This window comes from Cyrtonyx montezumae, unplaced genomic scaffold (genome assembly GCF_038088225.1).
Source record: "Cyrtonyx montezumae isolate F1298 unplaced genomic scaffold, pur_monq_1.0 scaffold_0, whole genome shotgun sequence".
NCBI classification, from domain to species: Eukaryota; Metazoa; Chordata; class Aves; order Galliformes; family Odontophoridae; genus Cyrtonyx; species Cyrtonyx montezumae.
In genome coordinates, this window is record NW_027071824.1 from 11,249,608 (window position 1) to 11,263,933 (window position 14,326).

The 14,326-nt window shown below is 39.7% G+C and overlaps 1 long non-coding RNA gene across 1 annotated transcript; it reads left to right on the top strand.

Annotated features, from left to right (window-relative positions):
- Positions 1-3,997: 3,997 nt before the first annotated feature.
- On the top strand, positions 3,998-11,691 carry LOC136048567 (uncharacterized). The gene is made up of 3 exons (XR_010622192.1): positions 3,998-4,122; positions 7,804-8,523; positions 11,280-11,691. It is a non-coding gene; the product is annotated as an uncharacterized LOC136048567 (long non-coding RNA).
- The last annotated feature ends 2,635 nt before the right edge of the window (positions 11,692-14,326 follow it).

Consider the following 14,326-nt stretch of genomic DNA (forward strand, 5'->3'; position numbering starts at 1 on the left):
CAGAAAGCTCTAAGAATAAAAGCACAACTTAAAAGTGTGTGAGATCAAGAAAAAACTGAGGAAAAAAATAACTTCACATTTTTGTGTCACTTAATCTGATATTACTTTAGACTTAAATGTAAAAAAAAAAATTAATAATAATAGAAACTGGACCATTGCATTCCCAAAAGAAGGCAATAGTGACTTCAGCTGATCTGCAACACAGCTAAATGGCCAAAGGGATTTCTGTAGAGACTTGCACAACATGAAATGCAGGTACAGAAAGAGTCCTGAGCATAACACTCAGAGTCACCAGGTCTGTCCCAGGGAGCACTCTACTGAGAGCATGCTCTGCATAACCTCTTTTGTTTTCAGCTGTCTCCATAAATTACAAATGTCATTGTCTCACCTATATCATCTGGCCCAAATCTCCCTGTTGAAACACAACCCTTAACAATTTTGAGTGTAGGAAACGAAGTTGCTCAGTGTTTTCATAAGAGTCTAAAATAGGTATCAAAACACACACACAAAAAAAACACTTGACTAAATAGGAAAATTAGTATGAGGCTTCTCATTCAGTTATACATATTGAATCACGCAGTTATAACTCAGGATATAAATTGCTAACTTTAAAGTTCAAATAATAACACTCCTTTTAATCTTGCTGAAATCTGCAACATACACAGTCATGCATTTCCAACAAAAAGTAGAGGTTTGTAGGAAACAAAGCAAGAAAAAGGTGGCTTAAACATATATTATTCAAAGTTGGATGCAAGCACATCTTTAAAAATCTGTCATTCTTGTATTTTTCCAGTGTTATAGTAATAGTAATTGGATCCAGAAGAAATGCTCCAGCTTGTCAGCTTTAATAAAGATGACACTGTGGAGACTCTCAAGAGAGCAGAGACCCGAGCACAGCATCAGACGCACACCGTGCTAAGGTCAGAAGGTTTATAGTTGCTTGGCTCTAACAGCCCCAGCAGAGTAACACTGAGTAGTACTCTCTGATTTGTGCCTGCTCTGTGATGTCCCAAGCAACACTTGCCACACCAAAACTGAAGTAAAACATCACTCCAAGCGCTGCTCTTTGAAAACTTGGTAGAAAACATTCTAAATAAAAGAGGGAGGGAGGAAGAGGAGGTGGAATCCAATAATGAGATGATCTGATCAAACCTTGAACGAAACATTAACGTCATCCAAATTTTTGTTTATCCCAGGGCACATTCTTCAGATTATGTAAAGATATTACACATAACTACATTTCTGCATGGGTTATCTACAAATCGCAGTCCCAAAATGCAAGATAGACCTCTTCTGCTTCTGTTGTAAAAATACTCTGCAGTCTTGCCTAATAACAGTTGTGAAGAGCACAAAAATAGTCAGGGAAAAGAGTGGGGAGCAGGATGTACTTTCTCCTGGCACATAGCTCAGTACAAGTTCCACTGAAGTGCAGCTCCAGTGCAAAGCGCAGTGATACACAATGACACACACACACCAGCCTTCCCTCCTATCCAGGTGGTACTTTTATTTGCAGCCCTTCTTCCTCAGTACTGCAGGAAAATTTGACAGACCCACCTCATATCACAGGGGGTACTTAAGGGCTGGCAGATTCTGTCCTGAATTTCATTTTCTCGCAAAGCATGAAGCAGTTTAAAACTTTGACTAAAGATTTTGTTGAGAGAGACCATTCCTCGCTGGAGGAAACATGGGACTGGAAGCACATAATGCAGCAGGACCTTTGACCCTCCAAGGCAATGCATCTGAGACAGACCTGGCAGCAAGCCCTTGCCCTTCTTGCGAGACCAAATGGAAGGGCACAGGTTTCTGGGCTCCCATCAGTGAGCATATCTTCTGCCTTGCTAACACTGTAGTCTCAGCAATCAGTCTATTCAAAGCTTTCTCAGTCTAGAAGACTGCACAGAACACTCTACATGTTTATGAAAGTGCCTCAGGAACCTGTGATTAAAATGGTTGCAGCTACAGACATCATCACAAGCGTCATAGAAGGAATCACAAAGATCATTCAGTTCTAACCCCCCTGCCGCAGGCGGGGATGCCATCGCCTAAATCAAGCACTAGATCAGGTTGCCCAGGGCCTCAAGAACAGAATCATAGAGGCCACACTGAAGTGACTCAGACTGAAATAGAAGTGGCTGACCACTAGTGGAAAGAAGGTGCCTGTGCTTTCTCTTCTCAAATGTATAAAAAAAAAACCCAAAACAAAATAAAACATCACCCTTCCCCTATTCTGTAACTTTGTGAGGATTATTTTGCTCACAAAAATCATAAAAGTTATCAAGACTCAAGAAAGAAAAGCTATCTACAGGATATTTAGAGTGCCTTGGTAGATTTAATTCCCTTTTGAAGCACCCTTAAAAACGTGATTTAGGAAATGGAGATTAGAGTGCAGTTGGCATACGAAGAAACAAGAAAACAAAACAAAGTCACCCACTCACCCACTCTTGAAACAGCTAATCTAAACGCGGTTTAAAAATAGAAACCATTTATAAGACAATGTGTGCTTTAATCAGCACACAAGAAACACACCAGTAATTAAGAGTTCAAAATAAAGGTTTAAACTCAAACATAGTTTTGCAACTGCAGTTATAGCCAGATTACAAAATTCCTTTCACACAATGCACACAGCATCCTTTGAGACTTAATGACATTCTGCAGCTGGGGTAGTATGAATCTGAGTTCTTTCTGTTCTGAGTTATTTACTTCTGCAAGAAAATTCCCCATGGCAACTGGCCAAAGGGGCTTGTCTCCTTAGTGTGTGAAATGTGAGCAGATACAAACTTGACACCATATTTCATCCCCTCGCCTTTCCTCATGTCTGCATTCCTAACTGTAAATTAAGGGGTGGCACTGACCACTCTGGGGTGGCAGGAAACAGTTTATTCAGAACGGCAGGAAGAGGTGGAGGAAAAAAATACTGCAATACTTGGAGGCAGTTTCTGAAACTAGAGTGAGATTCCTTTCAGCCCTAAACAAGGCAAGCTGAAATTGTGCAACAGCTGATTCCCTTCTAAAATGCAATGTTTGCTCTTATTATTGACTTTTCAGAGATGTACTTATGATCTAAACAGAAATTGGTAGGAGTCTGAGTATTTGGTAACATATGCCCATACTTCCACCAGCACCTTTCTCAGTTGTGGTCCCTTTTCAGGAACATGGAGATTTTCCTCCTGTATGGAGGATCCGCAAAAACTAATTCTTGGCACAGTCTGCCAAAGCTGATTATGAAAGCAGCAGTTTGGAGCACTGAGACTCAGAGCAGACTTCAGAAAACAAGATGCACCTGGGAAACGATGTGCAACTCAGAGAGACTCTAAATACACTCTGGCAAAACCAAGATTCCCCTAAGGACCTCAGTCAGCCAAGGGTGAAACAATGACCTTGGACACATGCTTGCCCTTCTTGGAGCTAATACGCATCTGCTATTTTAGCTAAGAAATATCACGACTGCACTCTCACTTCCTTTTGCAGCCTGGCTTTCACTTCAGTTCCTGAGTGCGTAGTTAATGCATAGTAGGGACACTAATAAAGCTTTTTTAAAAGACATCTAGGTAGCAAGGCACACTTTCCTAGAGAGCCAAAAAGTCTCAGAATATTACCATCCACACTCTGCCATGTACCATAGTTCGGGGGCTGTGTCTAACTATTTTGTATCCCATATGTTATCTAGAGAACATCAGGCTTTAGGCTGCCCCAGAGAGAACCCAGCTACCCCTTTCAGCCCTCAAGATGGGAAACCTTTCAATTCTTATTTGTAGACCAAATCTGCCACACTACTTAAAAAATGTAAGGGGTGCAGCAACATTTAAATTAATTTCATTTGAGATGAGGATTACTCTTTTAGCAACAAAACTGCAACAAAAGTTCTTCAAATCTAACCGTAGTTTGACTGTTGTTGGGGTTTTTTTTTGTTTGTTTGTTTGTTTAAGTTTTGTTTTTACAAATGCTCAGTACTGTGCATTCTTCGTGGCCTGCAGGGAAACTAGCTATGGCTGAAGAGGACTCTTCCTGTGAAGGGGACTCACAGCAGCAGTTGCTGTGCTCACTCTGCACCCCACTGAAGCTGAGGTCTTGTTCAGGCTGGCTGCAGAGGGAAGGCATTCCAGGGCAGGGAAGCTGAGCTGGGTGAGTACAATGCACATCCACCAATCCCAACCTGCAAAACACTCCCCAGGGATCATTCTAGCCCAAGCAAGTGAGAACAGGTTAGTGTGTACAGAACTCATGCCAGAAAATCTATCAGTGCAGCCAGCTTAAGTAAAAATGTTTGCAAATCTTAGAGATTTTGTTCTTGTTAGAGTGAGTAGAAAGCAAGGCTGGAAGCTTTAAGCAGAAACCCAAGAAGCTCTTAGAAACAGAAGAGAAACAGCATATTCTGAAGGTTTTCCTCCGTCTGCTGCAGAGAAACACAAACAAAACACACAAATATGTGATTTTAAGCATGTAAGAGGCTCAAATTGTAAATTCTTCTGTTACTGACAGCGAGTTACAGATAAACTCTTATGCTTCTGAGGGGGTGGGGGATGGGGATACTGCTGAAGTAGCTGCTCAGTAGTGAGAAGAATTACCTACCAGCTAATAAATGAAAAGAAGAGATAGGATACATGTTTTTCTCTCCTCTCTGAGAAGCTAGGCAGCAGTTAAAACGGCTGAGATCCCAGCAAGAGCAAGAAACCGACTATTTGTGTACAGCATCTGTAGCACTACCTTGTCTGAAACAACAGTGCAGCATAAGCTGTTGTACACACTTTCAGTGTTGCCAGTTGTGCATGAGAGGCTTGCCACAAGATGTCTTTATTCTGAGAAGGGAGAAATAGAACTTGCATTTTGTGTAGCCTGGTAAACAGGCTGAGCAGAGAGCTGACTATCTAGCATCTCTTCTTAGATTTACCCCTAGGAGAAAAGGATTGAGCAGTGAATGCTGGCTCTCAGCTCATTGGCAGAAGCTGGACAGATTGAGTTGTCTATGCCCGTCCTCTTCCAGTTGCAGCAGTGCCAGCTCAGTGGACTACAGCCTCTAACCAAACACCAGTTACTCTTCAGTGCTCTTCTGCCAAAGGTTACTGTTTCCTCAGATCTGCTGGATGAGCTGCTTCAGTGGTCATCCCCATTGTGTTTCATTCAAAAGCCCAGATAATTCAAGTAACTTAATTATTGGTCTGTGTCAGCCCAGCTCATTTTGATTGAAATTGCTAATTGGGAATAGTTTCAAGAGTAGCACAACTGGGTGAACAGAGAAACGTGTAGCCTTCGGCAGGGGTTATTCATTGCAATTGGAACAAAGTTGGTGCTGCTAAATCTCTTCAGCCATCTCAGCTGCTGCCGGGAAAAGGCTCACGTCTCTTCATTTACAAGGGCTATTTTAACAAACATCATCTAGCTGCACTCACTCCAGAACTGAACATTAGCTGAAAGCCAGCAGAGCAGTATATAAATGTTGTCAGATCTGAAACACATCCAGTCCAGACCCTCCTGTTTCCTTGGCTGGATAGAGAGATTGTAGCAGTTACTCCACCCCTCTATACCTGAGGAGGCCTTAACTGGCTAGATGGGATGCAATTCTGCTCCTGTGAAATAACTACAAGGCCAGAAGAGAGAACCTGCCTGGAGGCTGGGAGAAAATCAGTGTAGAATCATAGAATATCCTGAGTTGGAAGGGACCCATAAGGATCACCAGGTCCAACCTGCATACTGACTACGTGTACATAACATCCATACCAATTCATTTCGTGTTCCCAAACATCCCATATTTCACATTCACTCTGATACCTGGACATTCACCAGATGAAAGCTGCTAGTGGTCTTCAAAGTGAGGAAGCCACTGTCCTTTCCAAGGCAAGGCAGAAAAGTGCCATTCCAGAGCTGTGAAGACTCAAGAAAATTTTGAACTTTTACAGCTCTGCTATGGTAGCTGGTAGATATCTGTAAGCAATGTACTAGAGAACACAGGCCAAAATTTTTAGGAGTATCCTCATTTTAAATGTGATGAAAGATTGAAAAAACTCAGACCCTGCTCCTGAGAAGGTTCAGTCCCCTCAGATATCCTGCTGTGAACACATCTTTCAGTAATTCCAGCTCAGGTGCAACAACTGTGCACTCAGATCCTACCAGTTTACCCTGAATTGATGTCCCTCTAGGCAAAATGGGATGTTGAAGTGTGAACACCCCTTTCTCATGCACTCCATACAGAGAGACTGACAAGTCCAGCAAAGAAGAAAGCTAAGCATCCTTTGAGGAGTTCTCACTTCTATTTATTAAACGCTAGGAACACATCAAATAAAGACTGTCACCATCTTCATAATTTATTTTTAAGTTATAAGAAAAAGAACAATCCTCAGACTTGTCATGTTCTTTGCCAGTTACTTTTGCTCCTATGCAACACAAAGTGGAGACATTTTTATGGAATTTGTACTCTTGTTGATTATCAGTTGGCATTTTTACCACTGAGATACATATTATCAACCATAGGTGCGTCACATCAGCAACCCATCCCAACTGAACAAGCAGTCAAAGCAGAACCAATCCTCTTGTTTCAGCACCATCATACCAAAAAGCTCTCAGATAAAGGAATCTTAACAGACCCTCAGAAGATGGAAACCAACTGCACTCTTCTAGATTGCCCTTGATACTTCAGAGTATTTCAACTCCAGCTCCCCCATGAGGCACAGAAGGGCTTATCAAACCAAAAGAATTTGAGTCAAAATACTAAGAGTTCTGGTACTTTTCATTAATACACACTTGAACACAAACATATGTCAAGGCTTATAGTGAGCATTACTTGAGCTCACTGAGAAGACCACAGTCTGTGAGCTTCTCCTCACACAGAATTGGGAAGGAACTTCTGCTTAAATGCTGAGCAGATTTTTTCTTTTTCCCAAAAAAGGAAGTTCCCTTATAATAATAACACTGATGGGTACATTTACTACCAAGTACATCAAGGCACTTGTTTTTCCTTGTTATGTTACTCATATCTTTCATCACTATGGTGTTAGCAGTTGAGCACCATTCCGGCTTTAAGGCAGCAGGTTAAAAATACTGTCCCCTGATAAAAAAAATAAAATAAAACCCAAAATGCTCTCCTCCTTCAAAGCAATTATATGCTACAGCTCTCCAGTACTTCATACCCAGTGACCTCAAAACATTTCTGAAAACAACAGTATAGGCAATTATTTGAAGAGATATCACATTTTAGATGAAATACTTTTTTTTTAATTGGAAGGCTAGAATTAGGCTTCTAAACTTATGATTTGCTTTTCCAGAGAAAGAAAAACTCCATTATTTATTTTCACAGATAGATATTCAGTGTGTCTGAATTTTGGCACTCAAATTTTTTATATTAAATTTAAGTTTGAAAATATTTATGCTTGCATCTTTTTTAGATAAACTCAAAGTCCTCAAGTTAAATTAAAAACCTATTTATCTACAAATTCTCTAGTTAGCCATAAATCAAAATGTTTTTCTGAAGGATTTATTATGGCTAAATACGCATGTAGTGGTTTCCACAGGTAAGATAGAAATCAGTTACTATTCCCATGTCAGTTTGGCTGGATACCAATTTTTAGTATTCTTTTGATGGAGATATTTGGATCTAGGATTTAACAAACGCTCATGGAGATTTGTTTACTTATTTATTTAGTCCAGCCAAATGAGCAGGTTGGGGAGAAAGTTTGCAGAAATACTGTTTAAATTTCTTCCAAATCCACAGCATATACTGAATCAAATTCTAGTATGATCCAGTATCTACATTAAATAGAACACATTAAAATTTCTTCATGCGCTAAAGATCAAAAGTTGCTGTCTTCATAGGAGCAGTCACTGTCCCTTGGAAGATCACCAAGATGATCAAGAACTGCCAAAGCTAGGACAAGCTCAGCCTTCCATCACGATCCTGCAATAATTCAGCTCTGCACTTGTCATCTGCAAAGACTCCATAGCTAAATGTTTCTATCCACTGAACTCCTGTGAGCATAAGCAAAAGTTGTCCTTTGTCTACCTGCACAGTTCAATGCTGATCAGAAACAAAAACAAGGTTTGTGCTAGTTTTCTGATTTCTAATGGAAATGTTCTAATAATTTTCAATTCTTATTAGTACAAGAGTATAGTAAAATTTAAGATAATTACAGTTTCAGAACAATAAAAGCAAGATGCGTGGAAAATGTAAACAACTTGATTTGGTAAGCATGCAAGGGATTGAGGCCTGTTTGTCACCGGATCTCCCTCAAACTTCCCCCTGGAGTGAAACTCAAGAAGCACACATGGATGAAAGCATGTCAGGACTTGGTGGGGAAGCCAATACAAGAATAGCTGTGGTAGTAACAGTGTTCCACATTCATGGAGATCTTGGGTTACCAAGATAAATTCAGCAAGGAGACTCACCCCTGCACATTCTTAACCCCTTCACTGCAGGGCAGTGGTAAAAGGCAAAGCTAGGAAAACCTCAGGAAGGGCTACTTCTGACAGACAGTGACATACAGGCAACTGCTTACATTATAACATCCCAGAAATGTTAAAAGCCCTTTTAAAGAGGTAAGAGATATTACTGTGCTTATAAAGTCTTTTGCTATTAAGCCACGCTGATGTGAATATGACAGCTGTTTTCCTTGTGTATTCAGGCATAAGACCTACTCATCATAGCCTTCCCAAATGCAAAATTAAAATTATTTTTCTTAAAAAGCAGCATGACTATATTTCTTCCAGGTTGGTTGTGAAAGCTTTTACTTCCTTCAGCTAATAAATGGCATCATTTGAGGTAATGGCTTTGTTTTTCAGTTCCTGAATGCTAGACTATCTGCAGTGTTAACAGGTAGGAAACTATGATTTTCTCATCATCTTTCTGAATTATAACATTACAGAACTATTATCTTAAGGTTTCCAGTTTTCCACTAACTGGAATTTCTAATCTTCCCTTTCAACAAATCTGAGTAAAGAACCTTCATTCACCAACACATCTCTCTACGTTCCTTATGTTTAAAAGGCATTAAATTAGATCTTTTAATAAATGTCTGTCTGCATGCATTCAACTCTTTGAAGACCTTTCTTTTTGTAGCTATTGCACAAGAAGCAGAAGTAGCATAACATTCTCAAAAAGTCTCATATTTTTCTCCTGAAATGATCAGCAAGAAGTAGAAATATTGCAACAAAGGCTACTGACATGATAGCTGAGTTCAAACCCTATTAAAGGATCAAAGTTCAGCTATGTTTCTATCAAAACCCCTTAGAGGCTTGCTCCCACCTTGCTCTGCCAGAATTTTGCTTTGGGATCATCTTGTCAACGTCATGTCTCTTCTCTAACATGGGGATCCATAAATAGTTTGCTCCATGACAACAGAGCTATAGGAATAAAGCTATAAATCACGGGCTGAGCGAGCAACACATGTTAAAAAGGTAACGTGTAAGTATCGAGACAGCAAGACTCACAGTGAGTATGGAAGTCTGTGAGGCACCCAGCAGAGTAAAGATTTGGGAGTCAGTTTCACGCTGAATAACTTGAAAGAATAGAGCACTGAAAAAATTCCTTTTGTCTGAACTTGGGACTTCTCAGCAAAGGAGTGGTTGATGGTGCATTTTCCTCTTTCCAAGCAGTACTTATAAGACTACAAGGGGAAAAGCTCCTTTAAAAAGGCAGAAAGGGGCATCGTGTACATAAACTGGGAATCCCAGTTCAAACCTAGCAGCAGCCCTCCCTCAAACTCAAGCACTCAGGTTGAATCCCTCTCTGAACTCTTCACCTCCTCTCCAGCACGCTTCCCCTCTAAATATAAACTGCACTGCTGACATGATTGCAGCTGGCATTAATCTTTTCAGATGTTTTCCATGTTGTCCTTGGTTTTGTTTACTATATTAAATCAGGGGAAAATCTTATTTAAGCAGCAAAGAAATATCAAAAATATACAGACTTGAAAAGAAAAATACAGTCTGATAAAAAACATAGAAACAAAATAGTGAGTTTAGGGAGTCAGGAAAAAAGAGATTCATAGAAAGCAAGTGATCTGATGAGCATGAGGTAAATTAAGCTACTAATTTGCAACATTAAACATCCTGGATACGTTAGAACCTCTTTTATCTGTGCTTCTAAAAGAAAAGAAACCGTGCACTGAGGACAAACATCTTTGCACCACCTTCTAATAGAAATCTCTGAACTTAAAAAGCATTAACAAAATATTCACAGCTGAATTTTCCTGGATATTTGGGCAGCTACAGAAAGAACTTGCAGGAGAAAAACTGCAGACAACTACAGTGTCTAGTTTGTGCCTTTTTGGTGGAGTTGTATGAACTTCCAGTTAAATCTGTGTGCGTGACTATGTCACTGCATAAAAAAATATTTGAAATTACAAGTCTTTTTGAGAGCTCACAGTAAATTGCCAAGCAAATATGAATAAATGCTGCTATTAGATCTCTAACTTCTTTGTTAAAACACAAGTAAAGCATTTTCAATAAAGGGACTCTTCTTTCCCTTTTCAGGGTAGTGAGCATCACCATGGTATGCAGACAATTCAGGTTTGTGTGTCAATTCTAATATTTCCATTCCAGTGACACCAGTGAAGGATCCAGTCTGAGCTTTGGAGGCAAGGTGTGAGGGCAGACACTCTTCAAAACAAGAAAAGAAAACAAGTGGGAGATCTTTTGAAAAACAAACGTGGAAAAGATGCCAATATTAGTGGAACAGCGAACAGACAAAGTAAAACTGTCAGGGCCCTAATTTCCCAAGTCTACTAGCTGTTACTAAGTACAGGCCTTGAAAAGGAAAACAAGCTTAGCTCAATAACTTGAAGGAAAAATTAAGAAGCAGCATGCTTGCAGTGGTATCTGCTGCATGCTGCAATTCTTCTCCTGTCTGTGTGGCCAAGCTGGAGGGCAGATGGATAAAAAAGCACAATTAAGCTCTCATAAAGCAGCTACAGCCCAAGTACATACATATTCTACATGTATTTCACTAGCATACTGTTGCCTGCTGTTTTTTTCTCTGCAGCTACCAACAAATAAGTATTTTCCACAAATGTTTTACAGAATCTTCTAACATCTCTCCTTTATCACTAAGTATAATCACACAATACTTATTTCATCTAAACTCTTGCATTCACATACAGGACTCTCATTTGCTGAACCAGTGTACAACAGAAAATACTTGGACAGAAGCCAGTACACAAAATCATGCATCTATAATGAGATGTAACAGGCATAAAAGTTTGCATTTGTATGGTTTTTGTATTTGACGCATGCTCAAGAGTAACTTCAAACCTGTAGCTTTATCACTGAGACATTTTCTGTTTCTCTTTCATCAGATGAACATTCATCTGAAATGTTAACCATATTCATGTGGGAAGTTCTGGACAAAGGTCATCTCACTGTGAACACAGGGAGGAAAAAGGATGAAGTAGCACAAGAACAGCTGTAGCATGTTCAGTGCACAGTCACAGCTCTAATGCTTTCAGACTGCGCAGGTGTCAATGGAAAAATCTGCAGCAGTAATGTATGTGCACACATGCTTGCCCACAATTAGACTAACACTGCACAGTATAGGAATCAAAGTTATACTAGCAAAACAAGAGTATTTAGTTTCTATGCACTGGAAAACACAAATAACATCCGTGTGTTTTAAAAGAACTGTCTCCTGTGAGCTCTCTTTTAGAATCATAGAATCATCTATGTTGGAAAAGACATTCATGATCACCAAGTCTAACCATCAAGTTGACCTACCAAGTCCCAACACTAAACCATGTTCCTTGGTGCTGTATTCACATGTCTCTTAAATACCTCCAGGCATGGAAAATCCACCACTTCCATCAACAGCCCATTTGAATGCCTAACGACACTTCTACTTTTTCCTAATATCTAGTTTAAGCCTACTGCGCTGCAGGACACAGATTCCCTTCAATAGTCAAATATAGACCCTCTATACAACTACTACTCTGGGCAATAAACAGTTGCTTAGCAATGCTGGAAAGCATTGGATATTCATTGCCACCTACGTACTAGGATGCAAAAGGCCAGATTTGGAGAACCACAGCACTGTTTTTTCCTATGATATATCCTTAAGTAGTGAGGGACAAAATAATTCAAAAACATCCCCACTTTTCAGAACAAATGAACCCCTTCCATGGAAATTTAAGCTAAACAGACAAAACAATGGACATAACATAGTGCTTCTGTCAAGATATACAGAAGAAGGAGAGCTTTTGACAGTGCATGGGGCAAGGACAACCATCAACAAACTTCTGCAGCTTCAGAATTGCTGCAAACATTTCTGTCCTGTTTTCTATATAAAACTGTGTCATCTGGGGTTGCAGACTAATACCAAGAATTCCTGCTCTGCCTCTAATTGAATAAAGGTAAAGACAGCTCAAGAAATCAAGATTAAAGATGCAGTCCCTAGTTCACTCCTTGTTCTTTGTTGTTGTTAGTTACTTTGGTTGTTTGTTTTCTTGAAGGAGGGAAAATAAGGGCAAAGATGTAAGATTTCCCACAGGCTGTTCAGCTCCATAGGCAATTACTTTTTCTTTACAGGCTAAGGAAGGAACTGAAATGGAGAGGGAAAAAAAAACCCTATTGAAACCCTGAAAGAACAACCTAGACTCCTCCTAGCATAATATATATCTAATGACAGAATTTTAAACTGAACTCTTTATAAATGTATCTGATGGAAATTAGCACTGCTCAGAACTGGCAAGGATCCTTCACTGAAGATCATAGCACTAAACACTGAAAGTGTGCCATAAGGGGGTGGGAGGGTTCTGTGTAATTGCAATACTTGCCAGTCAACAGAACAGCCATCCACCACTCCAGCCCAAATATAAAACCTGGCAGAAGGGCACTAAGCATTCACACATCAGTTGGCCTTTTGCTTCAAATGATGCATGTCTGAAAACAAACAATCAAAAAAAGAAGTACATTTGTGTTTTCAGACAATGCCAAGGAGAAAAAGGAGAATTTTTCATGTGTTGGCTAAAATCTCAATACGCAAACCACTGGCCAAACTCAAATTGTCCAAATTAGTAAAAATGCCTTGTAGAATTTCAACAAGCGCTATCTGATGGCTAACAGAAACATGAAACTGCATATTAACACTGACTTTGGAATAGCATTAACATAGGAGACCTGAGAAAAAAGAAAAAATAGATCATTCCAAAGAGTAGACAGGAAAATGCACAGCTTTCTTGCATTGCCTACATGTTTGCAATGAAAACCACACCAAATTTGCCTGTGTTCAAGTTTCATTACAAACATGAAACTTAGCTCAAGGGAAAAATTGCTAATGTTTGCATAACTATTCAGTCAACTGGGGCCCAGCCTCAAGCAGAGTCTGTGATCTAAAGAGCCATGAGAAATGTGTGCAGTTTCACATCAAAACCAGGTGAAGCGGGGAAAAATTTGAGAGTTTCACTTTGATTTGTGAAGTTACTTTAATTGAAACTCTGGAGAGAAATACCATAAAATCAATACAAGCAGCACAAAAAGAAGTGGACCCCAAGGACAACGTATTGTAGATATATATATATATATAAGCCATTTAAATTTGTTCTGATAAGCTCTGACAGAGAAAAACATATGTTCTCATCCTCACAATACACCTGAAAGACAGAGGATCATCTTAGTTCAATGGAGTTGAAGAGAACAGGCACAATGTGGTTACTTGCAAGCAATAAAGCTTGACTGTTGAGATGGGAAACTGAGCTCACATCTTTCCTCTCTCTCAGATTTGCTTCTGCATGCAAAGCCAGTCACATACACGGGCCTGCTCCAAGTGATCCACTCACTCCAAATCCCACTGCAACACTTCCAGTCTTATTTTGCACATACTCCAAGCATATCATTCAGGCAGTTTCCAACTGCAGTTATCTATTTAGTTTTCCTTAAATCTTCCTATCAGTGCCTGATGCCCTCTATTTTCATTCAGAACTTTCAAAAGCAGTTTGCATCCATGTTCTGCACATCTCCCATCGAGCCATTTTGGATTTTCACTTAGCTTCAATTGCATTTAGCTTGCCAGGGATCTTTGGTGGTAGAAACACTAACGCAAGAAGACTAGCTTCAGAAACAGCTTGGCAGTCCCACAGTTGCTCAGATCTTGTTTGTTGCTGTGCTGAATCTATCCCTTTACACTGTGTCATGATAGGGCTGTTGGAAAACAGCCTCCCACACTCTGCACAACCAGAGGTTCTCTCTGAAGTGAAGAAAATAATAGTAAAATATATCTTCTTCATGTCAAAAATAGGATTTTACCTTGTGATAAGTAACAGAAAATTATGGGTTATTTTTATTGCATTATGCATAACTGCAGTCAGACATTTATACTGTCATCACTGCTGAGGAGGAGGAGTGGAAGAAGAAG